The sequence below is a fragment of the Giraffa tippelskirchi genome, chromosome 7 (genome assembly GCF_054371585.1).
Source record: "Giraffa tippelskirchi isolate mGirTip1 chromosome 7, T2T-mGirTip1v1.2.pri, whole genome shotgun sequence".
NCBI classification, from domain to species: Eukaryota; Metazoa; Chordata; class Mammalia; order Artiodactyla; family Giraffidae; genus Giraffa; species Giraffa tippelskirchi.
The window spans coordinates 42,497,642-42,520,172 of record NC_137281.1 but is presented as its reverse complement, the minus strand read 5'-3'; the positions used below and the strand labels follow the sequence as shown (position 1 = coordinate 42,520,172).

General features: G+C 42.2%; 1 protein-coding gene across 1 annotated transcript in view; it reads right to left on the bottom strand.

Moving 5' to 3' along the window:
* The window catches only part of ZNF423 (zinc finger protein 423), a 469,528-nt gene extending 449,215 nt beyond the window's left edge, over positions 1–20,313 (bottom strand). The window contains exon 1 of the mRNA XM_081517250.1: positions 20,223–20,313. The gene's annotated coding sequence lies outside the window, so the exon portion shown is untranslated. The remainder of the gene's footprint in view (positions 1–20,222) is intronic.
* Between the last annotated feature and the right edge of the window lie 2,218 nt (positions 20,314–22,531).

The following is a 22,531-nucleotide window of genomic DNA, read 5'->3' as shown; positions in this document are numbered from 1 at the left end:
TGGCGGGACCTGGTCAAAAGTTCTACATAAGAGAATCGAATGGGTCACATAATATTTTGGATGAATATTTTTGATTCTTACATAATAAGCAGTAAAGACGATTTAAGTTTCAATTGTCTCTAGTCACCAAAGAGTACTCTGTGATAACCGTCCAAGTACTTCTTCCTAACTGGATTCAGTTTAGTTACTGACAAATGTGAACCTTCAAAGTGAACCAGCATACAAAGAAAAAATATTACATTTTAAAAGCTGGATCTATTTTAAGCAATTGTTCTACATTGAGCTAGACTTACTTTTGACAGACTCATGAAGCATAATGATGGTACAAGGGAAAAGTTTAATATTAGACCGTTTGACAAGAATACAAAATGGGGATCCATCATCTTTAACTTCCTGGAGTGTCCAAGTGAGGCCTGACTCAAAGGCAAGGTGAATCATTTCCACCATGAGGCCATGATCCTGCAACCGATGACCCATGACTATTGCATATTCCCTTAAAAAAAAAATACATACACACACAGACATACACACCCACAAATGCAAGAAAAATGTGAGTTACTTTCAATCAAACAACTGAAAAAAATCTATGTCACAAAGCAATTGTTCCCAAGATACTTTGATGCACCACAGATTTAACTAAGTGAGGGGATAGATACTATATTTTTATTGTATTTAGGAAAGTGAAGTGGAAGATGCTGTATTTTTCTAAAAATCATCCATGCTGTACAACTTGTTTTCATTCTCAGGCACATTGAAAACATTCTAGGGTGTGTTATTCGTCTGATAGAATCAGTTAAGAGGACTGGAGGCAATCCCAACCAAAAGAAAACTTTTTTTTTTGTTTAATGTAGTGCCCTCATTTGGTTGGTTATGCACATAATTTTATAAAGGAAGCAGAATATGTTAAAGCCTTATTTTTGTGGGGTAAGCACCATGAATGTGGGAGGCATTTTTCAAAATGGAATCATTCACGTGTTATTTGATGTTGTTCGGTCGCTCAGCAGTGTTCAACTCTTTGTGACCCCATGGACTGCAGCACACCAGGCTTCCCTGACCTTCACTATCTCCCCGAGTTTGCTCAAACTCATGTTCATTGAGTCAGTTATACCATCCAATCATCTCACCCTCTGTCGCCTCCTTCTCCTCCTGCCTTCAATCTTTCCCAGCATCAGGATGTTTTCCAATGAGTTGGCTCTTCCATCAGGTGGCCACAGTATTCATCAAAGTTATTTAAATTGAAATTTAAAGACCATGAGAGAAAATTTAAACTGTTTTGAAGAAAAAAAAAACTGTTTTGAAGAACAGATACGACTATTATCTTCAGAAAAATGAGAGAATGCTCATTCACAATTAGTTCCTGGGAAAGACCAGTACTTGTTGAGGTTATTACCACTTGGACAACTCCTTGCTAAAGAATAAATGGATGATACTGCAGTTAACCATCTCATCCAACATCAACTATCATCCCAGAACTAGCCTTGGATCAAAACCCAGTCACTGGGGCTTCCCTGGTGGTCTCTCTAGTGGTTAAGAGTTCATTTGCCAATACAGGAAACACAGGTTCGATCGCTGGTCGGGGAAGATCCCACCTACCGTGCATGGAGCAGCTAAGCCAATGTGCCACAACTACTGAGCCCATGAGCCACAACTACAGAAGCCCGCATGCCCCAGAGCCAATGCTGCACAAGAGAAGCCACTACAATGAGAAGCCTGCCCACCACACCAAAGAACAGCCTGGCTCCACGTGGCGCAACTGGAGAAAAGCCCGTGCAGCAGTGAAGACCCAGCACAGCCCAAAATCAATCAATCTTAAAAAAAAAAAAAAAAAACCCAGGGTCATCTCATCACCCATTTCCTTAGCCTTGGTCCTCAAGTCCTGAAGAATCTGTCCTGGATCTCTCCCTTGGGTTTCTTCCATTCCTTCCCAACACTTTCTGAGAAGCTGCAATGGCCTCCTATCACATCTTCTAGCCCTGATTCTGTTTCCCACTCCAATCCATCCTACATGTCAATCTGAGTATTACTTTCAAAAATGCCACAGTAACTGTTCAGCATCCTAAACTTCTCACACTTGCTTCCCAAGTCCTGGCAAGAGGGGGCGCCATCCTATCACAAGAGGTCTTGTATCCCACTGAGCCTCAACTGTCTTGTTTCTCTTCCCAAATTTAATGTCTTGTGATTTCAGGACAATCAACTCCTCTCACACTTTTTCCAGCTGTGCCTTCCTTGCCATTCTGTTTGCTAGACTCTTAGCAGTCCTCACCTCAAAGGCCCAGCTCAAATGATATTATTCCCTGAAATCTTGATTCAACTTATTGGCCCCATAAAGGTAATACTCTTATTGTATGTATATTCTGCTTAGAGTACAGTCTATCTTCTGCTTGTTATTTATACAGGTATTATCTTAGACTACATGTGGTGCAAATAGGGATTGTTATTTAATTATCTTTAGGTTTCTCTCTGTGCCCAGCACAGAGCTTTACACAGAAGAGCACATAAAATGTGCATTTTGTAAATGAAAAATTAACATGATAGCAGGAAAAATGCTTTTCTGGCAATTTAGGAGAGTATGGATGATTTCAGGATTCCCTGGTGGCTCAGACGGTAAAGAGTCTGCCCACAGTGTTGGAGGCCTGAATTCGATCCCTGGGTCCGGAAGATACGCTGGAGAAGGAAATGGCAACCCACTCCAGTATTCTTGCCTGGAAAATCCCATGGACGGAGGAGCCTGGCGGGCTTCAGTACATAGGATCGCAAAGAGACAGACCTCACTGAGTGACTACACTTTCTTTTTTTCATGGATGATTTCAGAAAATAAATTCAAAAGGAAAACAAGAAAAACATGGGAGAGGGGTCCAGGATGGGGAACACGTGTGGACCCATGGCTGATTCATGTCAGTGTATGGCAAAAACTACTGCAATATTGTAAAGTAAAAAAAATAAATAAAAAAGAAAAACATGACATGGTTCATATTTACAGAGTGAGAGCCCGTGAGTCAAAATTATCACCCACAAAAAGCTATCACAAAAATAATTCGCATTTAGATGACACGATTTGAAAATTAATTACTGCTTTGGAATATAAAGGAATGAATGAGCCAACGAATTGATCACTACACATCTTCCTGACACGGAAGAGACGAGCAGGCAGGCTGAACGGCCTAGTTCACAACTTCCCTGGGAGAGGAAGACCCCACGCGGCAAGAGCTCCTCAACTGCATCTACCAGGGTCCGATTCCATGGCTAAGTGCCAGGCCTGCAGAACACCAGGCAGAGGGGTGACCTCCACTCCAGATGGAGTGGGGAGAAGAGCACCCCCAGGACCCCTCCTCCCCACAGAACTCTGCCCTCTAATTAATACTGGAGATGGGAAGGTGGCAAGAATACCAGGGTGGGGAACGTCACACAGCAGCTGGAGTTACTCGCGATTCTAAAAGAAGCGCAAGATGCTACCAGATGGGTATGATTCTTGCTACAAGTTTTGAGAAAGCTAAATGCAGTCCAAGATTAATGTAGTTTCCCTGGCTGATGCAGAGTATGGTAGTAAAGTTGCCAAATGCTGAGGGAAAACAAAGCTATGAGGCATGCTGAGTCTTTACTGCCTCTGGGTTCAAAATCAGTTTAAATTACTACATGATCAAATTAATCCAGGGCATGCCTGGTCGTCTTTCAATTATTAAAGGGAAATTCCATAATTTTTCTAATGTAAAGGGAACTGGCCTCTCCCACCCTCCGCACACTATGACTGACCTCATTTCTTCCACTGTACTGTCTCCCAAGGTCCAACCCGAATAACCCTCCAAACGAAACAGAGCTATGATTTTGCTTTCACAAACTCAGAGAAAAGATGCTACCGACAAATAGATATCTGTAGAGGAGATAGTAGAGAATAAAAATTCTGAGGCAAGTCTAAATTGGATGTTTTCTTTCTTTCTTTTTTTTTTAATTCTTTCATTCTTCTAGCACCAGGGCTGCATTTTTGTTTGTTTATTTGTTTAATATTTATTTACTTATTTGGCTGCATCACGTCTTAGTTGCAACACATGGGATCCCTGTCGTATCAGGTGGATGCTCTAGGTGTGGTGCCTGGGCTCCTGAGCACCTGGGCTCAGGAAGTTGCAGCACGCTGGCTCAGTTGCTCTTCGGCACGTGGGATACAAGTTTCCCAACCAAACCCACGTCCCCTGCATTACAAGGCAGATTCTCAACCACTAGACCACCAGGGAAGTCCCATAAATTGCATATGTTCATATTTACAAAAGTAAGAAAACCAATGCTGCCTTAATTGATGGGTTATGTTTTGTGTACGCCTGGGCTCCTGTTCAGGAATTATCAGTTCTCATCATGCCTGGATCTTCCCTCTCAGTACCTACCTAACCTGGAGGAACTGTACACACCTCCAGCCAACCAGTGGTCTATGAGCCAGACTCTCTGCCAAGCACCATGAAACCCAACATAATCCAGAGACATAGTTATCATCGCATATTAAGTCTCCATCTGCCCTCAAGTGCCAGCCAATGGTGTGCAGGATCAGGGCCCTGCAGGAGCCCAGAGTACAAGCTGGACACTGACCAGGCTACAGCTGTGCTTAAGCAGCCCTTGTGAGTCAGGCAGGCGGAGAAGAGGGAACAGCATCCCATGTTGAAACCAAAACAGCACAAAGGCTAAGAGGAATTCAACATGCAGTTAAGAAATGAGAGGACCTGAACCTCCCTGGTGGTACAGTGGATAAGCATCCACCTGTCAATGTAGGGGACATGGGTTCGATCCCCGGTCTGGGAAGATTCCACAGGTGGCAGAACAACTAATCTGGCACACTATGACTATTGAGCCAGTGTACCTAGAGCCTGTACTCCACAACAAGAGGGGCCACGGCAATGAGAAGCCTGTGCACCTCAATGAAGAGTAGTCCCCGCTCCCTGCGACTAGAGAAAGCCCGCACACAGCAAGGAAGACCCAGTGCAGCCAAAAATAAATAAGTAATTTTTTAAAAGAAAAAGAAACAAGAGAACCCTTCTCTAAAGATCAGTGAAAACAATTTTTTAGCACACTGCACTAGACAGTCAGTGCCCAGGGCAGGGGTTTGTCTGTTATGTTCATCCAAATATCCTCACAGCTTAGATCTGTGCCTGGCATATGGGCCCCAACCTTAAAAATAGCTTTGGTCTTTTTTCTGATTATGAAATTAATAGATGCTCACTGTAGAAAACTCAGGCAATACAGAAAAGCTGAATAAGACCGTCATCTTCAGAAATCTGCCCATCTACTGAATGCTTCTACCACCAGTTCAGTAAACCCAACAGCATAATTCTCATAATTCCTAACTCAAGGTTCTAGAAAAGCATTTCGAGAATTTCAACTCTCAGCGACTTATGTATGTAAGGCTGAAGACTTCTTTATTTGGTTTTACACAACCTCACTTGACACTCTAAGAAGAAATAAATCTACCTCTGCTCTTTCTCGACAGAAGCAATAATTAGCAATCTCAAGACCTCTCTCGGTCATGTTCTTTCTGAATCACTTGATAATAGAGCTGGAAAAACCACCCTTTCCAAGTATTCCTGCCACTGGCATCATCTGGAATATATTGATATATTCATGCTTTTTGCAAGGCCAAAGCAATGCACAGGTGAACATAAACTCTCCAAAAGAAAGGTCTTCAGAGTTTCTTACCAAAGTGTAAATGAAAGACAGCATCTCTACCAAGAGTACACAAGGAAAACAGAAGAGGATTCTCGACAAGACTCTTACCTAATAGCGCATGGCTATCTTCATTCCCTTTGGAATAATCTGCCACCTTGTGTCATTATTCTTCAAGGCTGTTGGATGCATGAAAATATAATACTTTGTGCAAACATAGTCTCCCTCTATAAGTGTCTCCAAAAGCCAAAAAGTAAATACCAGATCACCAAGCAAAATATTTGTAGCTGTTTAGCCCTAAGTCGTCTCTGACTCCTTTGTGACCCCATGGACTGTAGCCCACCAGGCTCCTCTCTCCATGGGATGGATTCTCCAGCAAGAATACTGGAGCGGGTTGCTATTTCCTTCTCCAAGGGATATTCCCAAACCAGGGGCCAAACCCGCATCTCCTGACTCTGCTACATTGGCAGGTGGCTTCTTTACCACTGAGCCACCTGGGAAGTCCAAGCAGAACAGACAGGCACCTAAATAAAGACTGTGTCAACTCAGAGGTAAAACAACACTCAATAATCTGTTCTCATTTTAGAATTCTATTAATACTAGTTTCTGGGATTTTCTGCCCTTTTCATTTCTTCTCATCTGTTACAACAAAAAGTACTAAATGGAGCCATTGATCTTTGTCACGGATCTATTTGTCATATCTATTTCTGTCAGATATAGGCAGACAGTGCGATGCATACTTTAAGATGTTTATTCTAAAGGATAGGAGATCATTTTATCTGAAGTGTTCATCTCTTGAAGAAGGGGCGGCTATCTCTGAAGGCGTTCATTGGATATGGGTGCACAATGAATCAACAAGATCTGCTCACATTACTCCTGAACACGCTACAGCTCCTGTGAGCAAGCTGTGTTCCCTTGCTAAAGGCAGGCAAGAGTGCACAGATGCTGGATAATCCATCAGCCATCTAAAGTGGTCCCCTTTGCTGTGATTTAATAAGAAAGGGGGCATTTGATGCACGGTGCCCCCTAAATCAGGCATTTTTACTGCAGCTCCCCAGCATCCAGGTGCCGATGTTTCTGTCCACAAGGAATGTCCTGCCAGGGAGAGAACCACCTGGGCAGGCAGCAATTAGCTCTTTTCTCACCAGAGGCCTCGGGCTGCATGGCAGAGCGGCACAGAACCCCTCAGTCAGACCGTGACTACTCAGCAAGCTGCCAACCAGCGTCAATCCCTTTGCTCTTCCCCCGGACGATTTTCATTCGGGTTCTTGTCCACATCCAACCTCCTGACAGAGCAGAGTTCTGGCTCCAGAACTTCAGATGCAAAGCTTAGCCTGAGTCCGTGCCTCCCCTACTGCCCCAAGAATCCTGAGCTACACTAGCACTCTTCCCTCCCCAAAGCAGGCTCCATCTTTGTATGCTGTCTCCAACAATAGCTGCCTCTGATTCCACAGGCCATTCCTTAGGCAGTCTGCTCTCTCCAGCCTTTGCTACACTGTGCTCTTGCTGGCTTTCTCTAAAAAGTCATACACTTACTTTCTTTTAATGAAGTGGCATGTAAACAGCCTCCCCCACTTCCCTAAGTAATTAGAGAGGATTTGGAGGTGCCCCAGAAGCGGGCTCATCCAGGAAAGGCGGTGTACTGGTGAAATTGTAACTGCCTGGATTTGAATCTCAGCTCCTTCACTCACTAACCAGGAAAGCCTGAACAAAATATTAATACTTAATATTGTTACGCCTCAGTTTCCTCACCTGTGAAATGGATATATTTGGAGACCCTGTCCCTAAGTGTTGCTATGAGGATTACATGAGTTAATACAGGTAATTCCCATACAATAGTGCCTGACACAGAGTAGGCCCTGGATAGATGTAAGCCCTTATTATCCACCTCTGCCTTTATGTTTCTGTCAGGCCCAAGGCTAAGAAAATCTCTCCTTCAGAAGAGCATGTAACAGTGCAAGCATTCTAAGTCTCCTTTTCAGAAAATGTTACCTGAGAGAAGCTAACCTCCATTAATAGTCACTCCTGAATTCTATACTTCCAAGTGCCTCTGCAGTTGAGGAAAGCATTTTTCAATTTTAAATTATTAATCTAATCTGACACAAATCTCATCTTTAATGCAGGGTGAGAGAAGTCCTGTCAAGGTTCATACATTCAAAAATCAATTCAAATACCGTTCAAGGAAATCTGCTTTTACCAAAACTACAGAGGTAGATCCAAGCCAAGAATCCTGAACTGCCATGTTGATTTACCCATTTCGTTTCTTAGAAGAACTCCACTGTTCAGTGTAGTAAGACAGAGTAAACTAAATAAGGTAAGCTTCAGAACTGGTTGACTTACTTTGGGATACTACGCAGTGGTCAAAAACAGTGAGGATGAATAATCCTCCATGACATAGTATAAGTGAAGGAAGTTCCAGAACAATATACTAGTGTGAGCCATTTAAGTTACAAGCAAGCAGAAAACAATTGGGAGAGTTCTGAAAAGGGATTTTCACTTTTTATTATCAGACACTTTTACATCTATTTACCCATTTCTTGGGTTAAAAAAAAAAATTAAGTGACTTTTAGTTCTATGCCAGACTCTGGAGTATTGATCTGTCTCATAATAGAACAAGTTGGCATTTCTTGAGCACATACCTAGGACTGGATGGCACCAGAGAGACGGTGTGGAGGCGTGTGAGGGGAGAGTCTTAGAAGAGATGTAGGGCCTCTCTACAGATAAGCCACCAGGTAGGTGCAGCTGACTGACCCACCTACAAAGAAAAGGCCTAGGGGCTTAGTCCCCTCAGGCTGCACATCTGTTTTAGATCCCAGAGCCCAGAGGTCTATGAAAAGGTAAAAGTTAATGCAGAATGGCTTAATATGATCAAGTTGACCTGAGGGACTTCCCCAAAAGCAAATATTAATAACATCAATTTGAACAAACACATAAGTCTGCACAGTAAGACCACATCTAAATTATTACTAAAGCTTTTAGCAAATTGAGCCACAACAATAAAATTTTACCTTAGCATGTCTTCACCCTCCTTTAAGTAGCCCTCTTGGGGAGAATAAGAAGTCTGCAGAAAAGGTTTATACATTTTACTGCTAAAAAACCAACAAAGACAAAATTACACTTAAGAAGAAATTATTTCCCATCGTCTTCACATTGGTTTCCACAGTTCCGGTACACTCAAAGGTGATTAAGTCTTCAGTTCAGCTGGGTTTTAAAAACTCGAACAATGGTTTTTCTCCAGACTTTTTTTTCTCCAGAACCCCTACTTTATTTTGTAATGCCTTTTTCTATTTTTGTCTAGTTTGTTTGCAGAATTGACAACTGAAGGCTCGGTTCTGTCACAAGAAAAGACCATTTTAAACTCACTGACAGCAAGGAACCAACACAATGAACCTGATTTGCCCCACTGAGCCAAACTAAACCTCAAAATAAGTATGCAATGCTGGTGGTGTTCGGCAATTATGAAAAATAATAATAACGATAAATCACTGTTGTGTTTTTTTAAGCTCTTCTATGCCAGATGCTCCATCAATAGCACCATAAATTTTCGTGGATTATCTGCCACCTTTAATGTAGCTGACACTAACTCCATAATGGAGCTTATGAAAGAAAATTCCTAAATGATTCATGTATATCAATTGCAAGTATTAAACATCCTCAATTAAGATTTCTGTTATAAATATTTACACTCCAAACACATTTTGACATACAGTGACACCTCCCTCTTCATAGGTCTAAAACTGAGACAAAAACAAAAGGCAAAACCTAAGAAGAAAGTGCCTGCTGCAAATCATTTAGCTGGAAGCACCAAGGGAGGAAACATGATTAACTGTTACCAATTCGGACTGAGAGGGTTAAAGAGTTACTAGAAAGATTTCTGTTTCCAGAAAGGATAAGGAGCGCAGATGCTCCACTCGACCCTTTCCCCAACGATCCTAGCCAAGTTTGAAGGCCACGAGAAGGAATAAGCAGATGGTTCAATGTGAGTAAGTCAAAAGGAAGTTGCATTTGCCTTATTCGGCTTCCTAGCAACTAGACTGAATGATGCCAAGAAAGCCAGCCGGCTCTGAGGAGAAACACTGCAGGATGCTTGGAACCCAGCGGTCGGGCAGGGGAGAGAAGGCCTCCAGATACCCCCACCTGGCAAAACGAATTCCGTGCCTGCCGACACCCACACCTCCCACCTCCCCGGGTCCTCTCATTTCCCTCGAGGTTCCTGCTCTGGCCTACCTGGCCCGGCTAATGTCCACCACCCAACCACACAGAGCTCCTCTCAGGACCACCTTTCAAACTCCAGTAACCTCAGATGGGCAGTTTGGCCCGGCCATCAAAGAGCAACTTCTGCTTCTCCACGGGAGGGAAGGCTTCACACTCTCCTCATGCAACTTGGCCAGCTGGACAAAGGATTTCACAGGCCAAAAGGCCGGGGCTCAAGCACTGAGAAAGGCAGGCACACACATAGGCAAGGATCCCAGAGGCCTGAGAAACATCCCTCCATGAGTGTAGATTTACACTCAGGCAAGAATTGTGCCTTCGTGGGAGTACATAAATATGCACATGAAGTACATTCCCCCTATAACGCAAATGGCCAAAGGAAGGCTTGAGCATTATTAAATGCTGGAAGGTCACCCTGAGCCGTGGCAACACCACTGTGTTTTGCCACGTTCTCCATGGTCTCCGTCTAACTGGTGGCACCCATTAAACTTCAGGTCCTCTCCTGCTCACTTCATGAGTAGCAAATTAACCACTATCAAATAGAAAATGGAACTTAAAAATACATCCAAGGAAGTGAATACAGTTTCCCAGATGTTCCCAGAAAATGTTTTCAATGCATTATATCTAAGCCTTACCGCAACCATACAATCTGGGTAATATCAACCTTCCCACACACACTTTTTAAAAACAGATGAGGAAGGAATTCCCTGGCTATCCAGTGGTTAGGAATGGGTGCTCTCACTGCCAGGGGGCTGGGTTTAAAAAAAAACCACATGAGGAAACTGAAGCTCCGGTTATACAACTTGCTGCACAGCTCAGCTATAAAGCCCAAATCCAAATCCATGTGTGTCTGACTCAAAAACCATGTTCCTTTTAATACCTCACAGACCAGAAACTCGAAGGTTAACCCAGGAAGTGTGCGAGTAAAAAAGTTACAAAAAGTAATGAAAGAAGGATGAGTAAAAGGAATAAAGATATCATTAATAAGTCATCCTATATTTTTGTGGGAACTAAATTCACATACCAGAAAAGTTTCTCATTTAAAAACATAAGGAGTATGAGGGAGAAAGACTGCACAGTGCTGAGGACGCCTCTCCTGCCCATGTTACAGCCGGTGAAGAGTCTTCTTCCACACATCTGGGTGGACCACCTAAGCAAGAGCAAGTCAAACTTCAAACCTCAAGACTGATGTGGAGAAATGAGAACTCTCATTTGCTGCTGGTGGGAATGTAAAATGGTACAATCACCTCAGAAAATGATTTGGCAGTTTCTTAAAAAGTAAAACATATACCCAGGCCAGTCCACACCTAAATCTTTAACCAATAAAAATGAAAGCACATGTCCACACAAAGACTTACACACAACTGTTCTCAGCAGCTATATTTGTAACAGCCAAAACCTGGAAATGTCCATCAACTATCCATGTGAATGAAAAAAACAAATTGTAGTATATCCATATGTCCTAGACTGCTTAGGCTGTCATAACAAAATACCATAATCTGGGTAGCTAAAACAACAGAAACTTCTTTTATCAAAGTTCTGGAAGTTCCAAGTCCGGGATGAGGATGTACGCACAGTTGAGTTCTGGTGAGCCTCTCTTCCTGGCTCGCAGACGGTCACCTTCTCGCTGTGTCTTCACACAGCCTTCCCGGGTGCACGGACATGGAGAGATATGTCTCTCTCTCTGTTCCTCTTCTTATAAGGCCACCAATCCTACTGGATTAGGACCCCATCCCTTTGATCTCATTTAACCTTTAATCACTTCCTAAAAGCCCTGTCTGTCTCACAATACAGTCACGTTGGAGGTTAAGGTTTCAACATATGAATTATAGGGGATACAATTCAGGCCACAGCACCGTAAAATAGAAAACTACCCAGCAACAAAGAAACTAAGTACTACCACGCACCACAAGTAGAGAGCCCACGTGCTGCACCCACTGAGTCGGTGTACTCCGGAGCCTACGTGCCACAACCGGAAAGTCTGCACACTACAATGAAAGATCCCGCATGATGCAACTAAGACCTGACGCAGACAAATAAATAAATATTTTTTAAAAAAAGAAAGTACTGATCTACCCGACATGGAAGACTCTCAAAATAATTATGCTGAATGAAATCAGAAACTTTTGCTCCAAAAAAATATACAGTAGTCTGCTCTTATCTACAAGGGATACATTCCAAGACCCCCTGTGGATGCCTGAAACCTCAGATAGCACCAACCCCTATATATACCATGTTTTTCCTATATATACATATCTATGTTTAATTCATCAATTAGACACAGAGATTAACAATAGTAATAATACAGATTAATTATAACACACTGCAATGAAAACTATGTGAATGTGACCTTTTTCTTGAAATATCTTATTGTACTGTATTCCCCTTCTTGTGATAACGTGAGATGATAAAATATCTGCATGATGAGATAAAGTGAGGTGGATGATGTAGGTCTTGTAATATAGCATCAGGCTACCCCTGACCTTCTGATAAGTAAAAATGAGAATAATCTGCTTCTGTTGATTCTGGCTAATGGAGGTGCAAGATATTGACGGTTGGGGATCCCAGGGAACACAGAGTGTGACAGTGAGAGATTTCATCACACTACTAAGAATGGCACATAATTTAAAATTTATGCATGGTTTATTTCTGGAATTTTCCAGAAATATTTCCATTTAATACTTTTGAACTGTGATTGACTACAGGTAGCTGAAGCCACAGAAAGGAAAACTGCAGATAAGGGGAAACTACTACATTCTGTACAATTCCATTTAAATAATTTACATAAATTATATAGAATAATATATAAATTTATATAAAATCCAAACTAATCTATAATAATAAAAGTGATAGATCAGTTGGTACACAGAGAAGGGGGAATACAAGGAGGAATGAGGCAACTTTGGAAAGTAATAGGTGTGTTCATTATCTTCATCATGCCGGTCTGACATCCGTATGCCAAAACTCAAATTGTACATTTTAAATATGTGTAGTATAGTATTATACAACAATATGATACATCAATAATTGTACATCAATAAAGCAGGAAAAATCCAAGCCTCTTTATTGCTTCATTTTTTTTCCTTCTTTAACATCAATAGGTTTTAATGCGTTTCAGGTTTTAGTGCCAGTCAGAAATCATGTAGATTCTGATGTCTTTACACAGAGAGCACCTTATGCATCTATGAAGAGACAGTCTGTCAAAACACTTCCCTCCCCATTTCAAATTAAAAGTGTGTGTCACTCCCAAAGCCCCTAGAAATGCTAGTACAATTATTTTTAACTTTTTACTGTTGTATCTCAATTACTCAACTTATTAGACAGCTGATCTATTAAGCGCTCAGCATAGGACCCACTGGGAATAAATTTTAAAATTAAAAAGATTTTTAAGAATCTACTCTTGGAAGTTCCATCATAATTTCAAATTTCACTGAAAACAATCTGAATTTTAACACTCCTCCAGAGAAATTTCAATCAAGCTGCTAGAAATAGAAAAGAGTACCTAGTAACAGGGCACTGTTAAAAGGCCCAACAAGTCATTGGTTCCTTCCATGACACTAAAAAGCAGGGTCAGTGTACAGCTGAACGGTGTTATCATGCAAGTTAGCAACCACACCCAACTGATTTGAAAATGCATGTCCACATAAAAACATCCACACAAATGTTTATAGCAGCTTTATTCATAATTGCCCCCAAACTGGATGCCACCAAGAGGCCCTTCAATAGGTGAATAAACAAACTGTGGTACGTTCATACAGATATTTTTAAGCAATAGAGAAATCAGCTATCAAGCCGTAAAAAGACTTGGAAGAATCTTAAATGCATATTGCTAAGTCAAAGAAGCCAATCTAAACGGGATGCAAACTGTGCAACTCCAATTATTAAGACCTTTTGGAAAAGGCAAAACTGTAGAGATGGGGAAAGGATCGGAGGTTGCCAGGGGTCTGACAGGAAGGAAAGGAGTTGAGTAGGTGAAGCACAGAGTTTTTTTTCCAGGCAGTGAAATTTTTCTGCAAGATACATGACATTAATGCATTTGTCAAAACCCACTGAATACAGCATAAAGAGTGAACCTTAACATATGCAAATTTTGCATTTAGGAAGTCAAGAGGATCCGGGATAGAGTACCGAATGTGCCAAAACACTTACAAACTGTACTTCAAATGTATGGAACAACTTTGCTGATGGGAGAGAGGGAAAAGATATGGCCTTACTCCGTAGAATTTTGTACAAAAACGGGCGTGATAGGATTTGGCCCTAAAGCTGTAGTTTTCCAACCCCTGCTCTAAAGCCTAACAATGCCCTCAAGTGGTAGCTTTCAAAGTCTGCGAAAGGCAGGCCACGGTGATGTGGGATCTCTGGCATGGGGAAGAAGGCCAGGTCCACGACTTGGCCTGCATCTGGCCCACAGTCGATGCCACAGTCCTGACCAGGACTTAGAAGGTTCCTGAGGCCCAGCCCCCTCCCCAACTTGCGTCCACCGCCTGTCTGACCTGTTCTCCACAGGCTCCCCCTACGGCAGCCAGCGTGCCTCCTACTTGTTCTCTGGCGCAGGGCCTCGTCCCTTGCTGCTTCCCCCGTCTTGAACACACATCCCCGAAACCCATGCGGGCAGCTCCCTCGCTCCCATCCAGAGCTCTGTCCGACTGTCACCTTCTCTGCAGGGCCCTCCCTCACCTTCCCCATTATCCGTTCTCCCTGCCCCTCTGACTTGGTTTTATTTTTCTTCATGTCACTCATCAACATCTGATATCACACATACACACACCTTTTTAAAATAAACTTCACATTTTTAGAATAGTTGTAGATTTTCAGAAAAACTGTAAAGAGGGTACCTATACAAGATAGCTCCCATATAACTCATACCTAGTTTCTCCTGTTACTAGCATCTTACACTAGTATGGCACATCTGTCATAAACTAATGAACCATTATTATTAAATAAGGGCTTCCCAGGTGGCTCAGTGGTAAAGAATCTGCCTGCCAATGCAGGAGACACAAGAGGCGTGGGTTCGATCCCTGGGTCACGAAGATCCCCTGGAAAAGGAAATGGCAACCCACTGCAGTATTCCTGCCTGGAGAATCCCATGGACAGAGGAGCCTGGCAAGCTGCAGTCCATGGGGTCGCAAAGGACTGAATGTGACTGAACGACTGAACAACACCAATGCCACGTAAAACCACAACATAGCCTATTCCCTCAGCTACTGCCTAGTCATCAGCATATGATCACAGGGAAATCTGACTAACAAAACTGTCAGCAAGATGAGAAGCATTGCTAAGCGACTCCACAGAGATGCTGGGGCTTAATGGTCACCAAGCAATCCCATGTCTGTGTGTTTTCAGTTGCTCAGTCATGTCTGACTCTCTGGGATCCCATGGACTATAGCCCGCCAGGCTCCTCTGTCCATGGGATCACCGAGGCAAGAATACTGAAGAGGGTTGCCATTTCCCCCTCCAGGGGATCTTCCCCACCCAGGGATCGAACCTGCATCACGGCACCAGCTAGGAAGCCCCTCAATCAATTCCATAGCAAGAAACAATTTATACCTTTCACCTCCCCAAGGGCTAGGAAATTAATGTATTCTATTGAAATGATGAAAGAAAATATATGACAAAGGAAAGAACAAAATACAAGATATTAAAGCAAACACTCTCTAGATACACAGAAGTATTCTCTGCCAAACCTACATTCTGAGATAATTTAGAAACTTCAAGCAAGTCAAGCTGATAGACTTAAGGAAATTTTTACTTATGCGTTTTTATTCTATCTTGTTTCAAACGATTAGGGATTCCAGCTAGGAAAGGTGATTCCCATATGGTAGCATTTCATTATCCAGTATTATTGGGGTACAAGATGGTTCACACACACACACACACAGTGCCAAAATTTTTCATTTTAAGCTTTTTCTAGTGGGCCTTTCTAAAACATATCAGACCCATCCCATCCTTAACAGCTGAAACGTACGTGCTAAGTTGCTTCAGTCGTGTCCTACTCTTTGAGACTCTATGAACTGTAAGCCCACCAGGCTCCTCTCTCCACGGGGCTCTCCAGTTAAGAATACTGGAGTTGGTTGCCATGCCCTCCTCCAGGGGATCTTTCCTACCCAAGGATCAAACCTGCGTTTCTAATGTCTCCTGCACTGGCAGACAGGCCGGTTCTTTATCACTAGCGTCACCTGGGAACCCCACAGCTGAAATAGTCTTTGATTATTTATCTGTCTTATTGACTATTTAAGGTCAATTATCACCATCACTACTTTCTTTCTTCAAATGTAAGACTTATGATTTTCCTTTTTCAAAAATTTTATTTCTTTCTTTTTGGCAGCACTGAGTCTTTATTGCTGCACATGGGCTTTCTCCAATCGCAGTGAGTGGGGGCTACTCTTCATTGCGTGAGCGGGCTTTTCATTGCAGTTGCTTGTCTTGTTGTGGAGCATGCGTTCTAGGCACACAGGCTCAGTCGCTGTAGCTCCTCGGCTCTAGAGTAGGGCTCAGTAGTTGCGGTGCACAGGCTTAGCTGCTTCATGGTATGTGGGATCTTCCTGCACCAGGGATCAAACTCATGTCCTATGGATTGGCAGGTGGATTCCTAACCACTGGGCCACCAGGGAAGTCCCCAATTTTTCTTTTTTATATCTGGAATTAGGGATCTTTCTTACAACTAATACGTAAATTTAATGTTGTGTATTTTCCTCTTAAAAGCTACTACTAAGATAAATGATTTTTCTCTCCAATTGGAACTGTATCTCAGAATAAACAAACAGCTTATAAGGGGTATTACAGAATTAGTACAGTTAATAAATGAGAGAATAATACAATTGGTTATCAACATCTTACAACAGTCAATGAATTAATGGACCTAGACAAAGATAAATAGTTGCTAACAATACAAACAGAAAGACCACTAGGCATTAAGTACTTCTCAAAAGTGAACATTACCTATGGAATTATAGTGCCAAAAAGAACCCAAATCATGTCACACCTCTAGACTTGCATGCAACATACAGGAAATACAAGAGGCAGAAAGACAGGCTAAATGACACCACAGGATGCAACTGGCACAATCTAGGCTGTAGGAAACTCTAGAGGACAGAGGATCTGCTTCAACAATAACAAAATACTTTTTAAAAAATTGAGGAAACTTAAAGATTTAAGAAAGCTTAAGAGAAATCAACCATTACAGAAAATTCCAACCAGCAGCAGCAGAACACACATTTTTCAAGTGCACATTGAACAGTCTCAAGGACAAACCATATTAGACCACAAAATAAGTCTTAAAAATTTAAAGACATTGATTGATATCATACTAATTATCTTTTCTGATAACAATGGAATAAAACATCAATGACAGAAGGAAAACTGGAAAATCCACAAACATGTGGAAATACACACACTTCTAAACAACCAGAGGTCAAAGCAGGAATCACAAAGAAAAATAGAAAATATCTTGAGACAAATGAAAATATAACCTACCAAAACTTTTGAGATACAGTATGGTGCTAAGAGAAAAAATTATAGCTGTAAATGCATTTTAAGAGATTTTAAATCAACAACCAAACTTTACAACTAAGGAACTAGAAAAAGAGGAGCAAGTAACCCGAAGCTAGCAAAATGAAGGAAATAATAAAGAATAGATCAGAGATAAATAAAATAAAGGCTTGAAAAGTCAATGAAACCAAGAGTTGGTTCCTCAAAAAGTTCAACAAATCTGACAAACCCATAGCTGGATTTAAAAAAAAGAGAGATAATACACAAAAAACCTAAAATCAAGTATGAAAGGGACACTGCTACTAGTTTCATACAAACAGAAAATTTATGAGTACTATGGATAATTATACACCACAAACTCGATAACCTAAGGGGTTAACTCCTGGAAACATATAACCTACCAAGACTGAATCATGAACAAAGAAATCTGAATTGATCTGTAACTAAACAGTAAGGAGACTGAATCAGTAATTTAAAACCTCCTCAAAGAACAACCTGTGACCAGATAGCTTCACTGGTGAATTCCACCAAATTTCTCCTCATTCACTCTATAAGACCAGCGTTACCCTAGTACCAAAGTCAAACAAAGACACTACAAGGGAAAAAGAAAAACTACAGACCAATGTCCTTTATGAATATTGATGCAAAACTCCTCAACAGAATATGAACAAGCAGAATTCAGCAGCACATTAAAAGAATTATACACCATAGCCAAGTGGGATTCATTCCTTCAATACAAGGATGGTTCAACATAGGAAAACATTACACCAGATTAACAGAATGAAGGAAAAATCCACATGATCATTTCAACTGATACAAGAAGCATTTGACAAAATTCAACACACTTTCATGATAAAAAAAAAAAAAAACCCACAAAATAGAAATAGAAGAAAACTACCTCAATCTTTGCTGACAATGGCCCATACAGTCAAAGCTATGGCTTTTCTGGTAGTCATGTACAGATGTGAGAGGTAGACCGTAAAGAAGGCTGAGCACCAAAGAACTGATGCTTTTGAACTGTGGTGCTAGAGAAGACTCTTGAGAGTCTCTTGGGCAGCAAAAGAAAGCAAACCAGTCAATCCGAAAAGAAATCAACCCTGAATATCCATTGGAGGGACTGATGCTGAAGCTGAAGCTCCAATACTTTGGCCACCTGATGTAAAGAGCTGACTCACTGGAAAAGACCATGATACTGGACCATGATACTGGGAAAGACTGAGGGCAAGAGGAGAAGGGGGTGATAGAGGATGAGATGGTTGGATGGCATCACTGACTCAATGGACATGAGTTTGAGCAAACTCAGGGAGATAGTGAAGGACAGGGAAGCCTGGCTTTCTGCAGTTCATGGGGTCACAAAGATTCAAACACGTCTTAGTGACTGAAGAACAACAACAACCTCAACAAAACAAAGGCTATAAATGAAAGTCCCACAGCTAACATCATGCTCGATCGTAAGGCTGAAAACTTTTCCTCTAAGATCAGGAACAAGACAAATATGCCCACTTTCATCACTTCTATCCAATACAGTCCAAGAAGTCCTAGCCACAGCAGTTGGACAATAAAAAGAAAAGAAGGCAACAAATTTGACAAGAAGAAGTAAAATTATCTGTTTGTTGGTGGCATCATCTTAAACACAGAAAACCTCATAAGTATTGAACAACAACAACAACAACAAACCTGTTAGAATTAATAAACAAATTCAGCTAAGTTTCAGGGTATAAAATCAACTTGCAAAAAAAAAAAGTTGCATTTCTATATACTAACAATGAACAATGTGAAAAGAAAAGAATACAATCCCACTGAAAATAACATCAAAAAGAATAAAATCCTCAGGAGTAAATTTAAAGAGGTAAAAGACTTGTACGCTGAAAATGACACCTCCCCCTAGAAGTTACTGGTATGTACTCAAAAGTAAGTGCAGGGGATTCCATCACTCTCGACACTGAGGGCAGTATTTGAAAGCCAACACTGAACTGTGGGTGGCCTCACATCTCATTTGTCCATCACAAAAGAGCTATGGCAGGAGGCATTTATCTTGCAAAACAACTGGTCTTGGAATGGAAGATTCCAACATGGAAGATTTTAGGCCTCAAGGCTGTAGCTCCAAGGAGGTGGGGCACTGAAAAGGACTAAAGTAGCAAAAATTTAGAATCAGGCCTCTAGAGCTTTTGTCACCTAATCCTCCAGAATCACGTCAGGCCAGAAACCTCCAAAGAATGCTAGAATCTGCTCCACCTCCTCTTTTTAATAAGGCCAGTGGGGCTTAGTCAAAGAGAAATTTCTGAGGCCTTTCCTTTCTGGGTCTAAGGTTCAGAGGCCAGTCTGAGTGAGTCTTCAGGGATACTTGGGAACCCCCACACACACCTCTTTTCTTGTATTTCCTCTAAGCTTGTGCTATTTATCTAATCCTTTGTTGCCAGAGACAGTTTTGGAAATGCTGGTCAGTAATAAAGTGAAGTCGCTCAGTCGTGTCTCTTTGCGACCCCATGGACTGTAAGGAATGAATGGAGACAGCCACAACAGGTTAGTAGGAGGAATTCTGCTAAAGAGGCAAAGAGGCAGCAGGCCAGGAAAGGCTGATCAAGACAGCACCAGCCTGCACCAGGTAAGGACTCGCCAAGGCAAGAAGTCAAGAGGACCATCCAGGAGTGTAAAAGAAGGCACTGCTGGAGCTTCCAAGTTCTCTCCGAGGCAATGCGTCCAGCCCATCTACCCACTTCCCAGATGGGGAAACTGAGGCCACCAAGGAGCAAAAAACCGAGGTTCTGAGGCATTTGCCCCACCTGGGCCTCTTTGAGCTCCTATCCTCGAGGTCACTGGGACGCTGGGGCTGGGCTGCAGTGTGGCCGGGCCAGACCCCCCTGCCCTCGGAGGCCGCTGACCTGGCTGCGGTGTGCTTCCAGGGCTCCCTCAAGCAGCTTCCGCGTGTCCCCTCCTTCCAGCTTCTCTGCTCCCACCTTGCCCCGCCCGCCTGCGGCCCCGCCCACCGGAACCTCCCTGGGGCCGCAAAGCGGCCAACAGCGCCCCTGCCGGCGCGGAGGCGCAGGCCGCGCACTGCTTCGTCCACAGTTTTTTCCACTTCCTGTGACTTTTCCTCTTTCCTCTTCTCGTTACTTTTTCCTTTCCCTGTCTTTCTGTCACTCCTTTCCCTTCCCTCCCTTTCTTTTATTTCCTTTGTCTTTCATTTTTTTCAACCAGATAGTTGTTCTTCCATTCATTCTTTCATTCGACAAGTATCTGTGTGCCAGAAACTCTTCAAAAAATTGGGGGATAAGACAGAGAAGACAACATTTATTCTAGTAGAGGAAGACGGCTTTCAGTCATTTTTACCACCACCTACAGTTGCAATACAGTTTACATCACCTCCCAGTAAACACAGACACATACATATGCACATATATGAAACTGAAACTCGTTTCACAAAACAGTACTTACCTTGTAGACTGTCAGCATCTCCAAAGATGACCAGGAAACCTGCTATCAAGCAAAGCTAACTTTGCTTGTTGCAGTGATAGAGAACATGATCTTGACTATCAGCGTAGGGGGTGGTAAGAAAAGGAAACTTATAGGGTTGGTGTCTAGACTTAGGTAGTTCAAAGCAGGTCTTTCAAGAAAGGAATCTATTGAGATCGGGCAAATATCATGACATATAGTATGACACCATTTTAGGGTTGGTGAACACAACAAAGGAAAGGTCTGAAAGCAAGTTTCAGTAAGTAAAACCGCTGTTCAATAGGCAAGCTCTTTTCCCAGACAACCAGCCCTGTTGGAGGTCCTGATGAGAGTGCCCATCCAGCAAACCGTCCAGATAAATAGGCTTGGATGAAATCCCTAAATAATGTCATGGACACCTAAATGTGACTTTTGGTGCACGTTCTACCCTGAACATTTTTTCCCTTTCTGTGAATCACATCAGACACTGAATCAGGCTGGTATTGCTCAGGCCTATGGTTACACTGACTTTCAAAGAAGTCATTAGGTCTTTTATTTAAAAACTGTTGGTCTTGTCTCTGAAAGGGATGTTTTACTTGTTCTGGCTATGGAAAGGGGAATAATGGGGAGTGACCAGCCAACAGAGCAACATGAAAATATACTGAGGTGCTTTTTTTTGTGGGGGAGGGGGTATTGGCTATTGAGCAAGCTACTTGTAACCAGCTACTAATATCATATCCAGAAATTACCACACACACACACACAAACTCATAAACCTAGGGGGGAGAAAAGGTTAACATAAAAGCAATTCTCTGGGGCTTCCCTGGTGGCTCAGTGGTAAAGAAACCACCTGTCAATGCAGGAAACATGAGTTTGATCCCTGGTCTGAGAAGATCCCACATGCCACGGAGCAACTAAGCCTGTGTGCCGCAACTGTTGAGCCTGTGCTCTAGAGCCTGGGAACCACAACTACTGAGCCCACGTGCTGCAACTACTGAAGCCCTTGTGCTCTAGAATCTGTGCTCTGCAAGAAGAGAAGCCACTGCAAAGGGACAACCCTGCATTACAGCAAAGAGTAACCCCCGATTGCCACAACTAGAGAAAATCCACAAGCAGCAATGAAGACCCACCACAGCCAAGTGAAAGTCACTCAGTTGTGTCCGACTCTTGCAACCCCATGAACTATAGCCTGCTAGACTCCTCTGTCCATGGAATTTTCCAGGCAAGAATACTCGAGTGGGTTGCCATTTTGTACTCCAGGCCAATAAATAAATAATTTTTAAAAAGTAATCATTTCCATCTTTACATTACTGAACACTCTGTGGGCAGAGAATGAAAGCAGAATGACAAGAATAAGCCAAAGATTTAAAGAGCAAAAGAAGGAAGACAAGGTGAGGTTCTGACCCACATTTTGTGTGGAAGCTACCTTTCCTCCATTTGATCCACTTGATCTGAGTCACAGAGTAGCTATGTTTCTTCCCATATTGTTTGTCTTTAGAGAAATCTGAGGCTTCTCAGAGGGTTGCCTAGTTAACAAATGGTAATGAATGGATCAACAAAATGGGGTATGTACATATAGTGGAATATTATCCACTCTTAAAAAGGAAGAAGATTCTAACGTATGCTACAAAATGAATGGACCTTGAGTTTGTTATGCTGAGTGAAATGATTCAGACACAAAAGGACCAATACTCTGTGAGTCCATTCATACCAGGGGCCTAGAGTCAAAACCATAGAGGTAGAAGGTAAAATGGTGGTT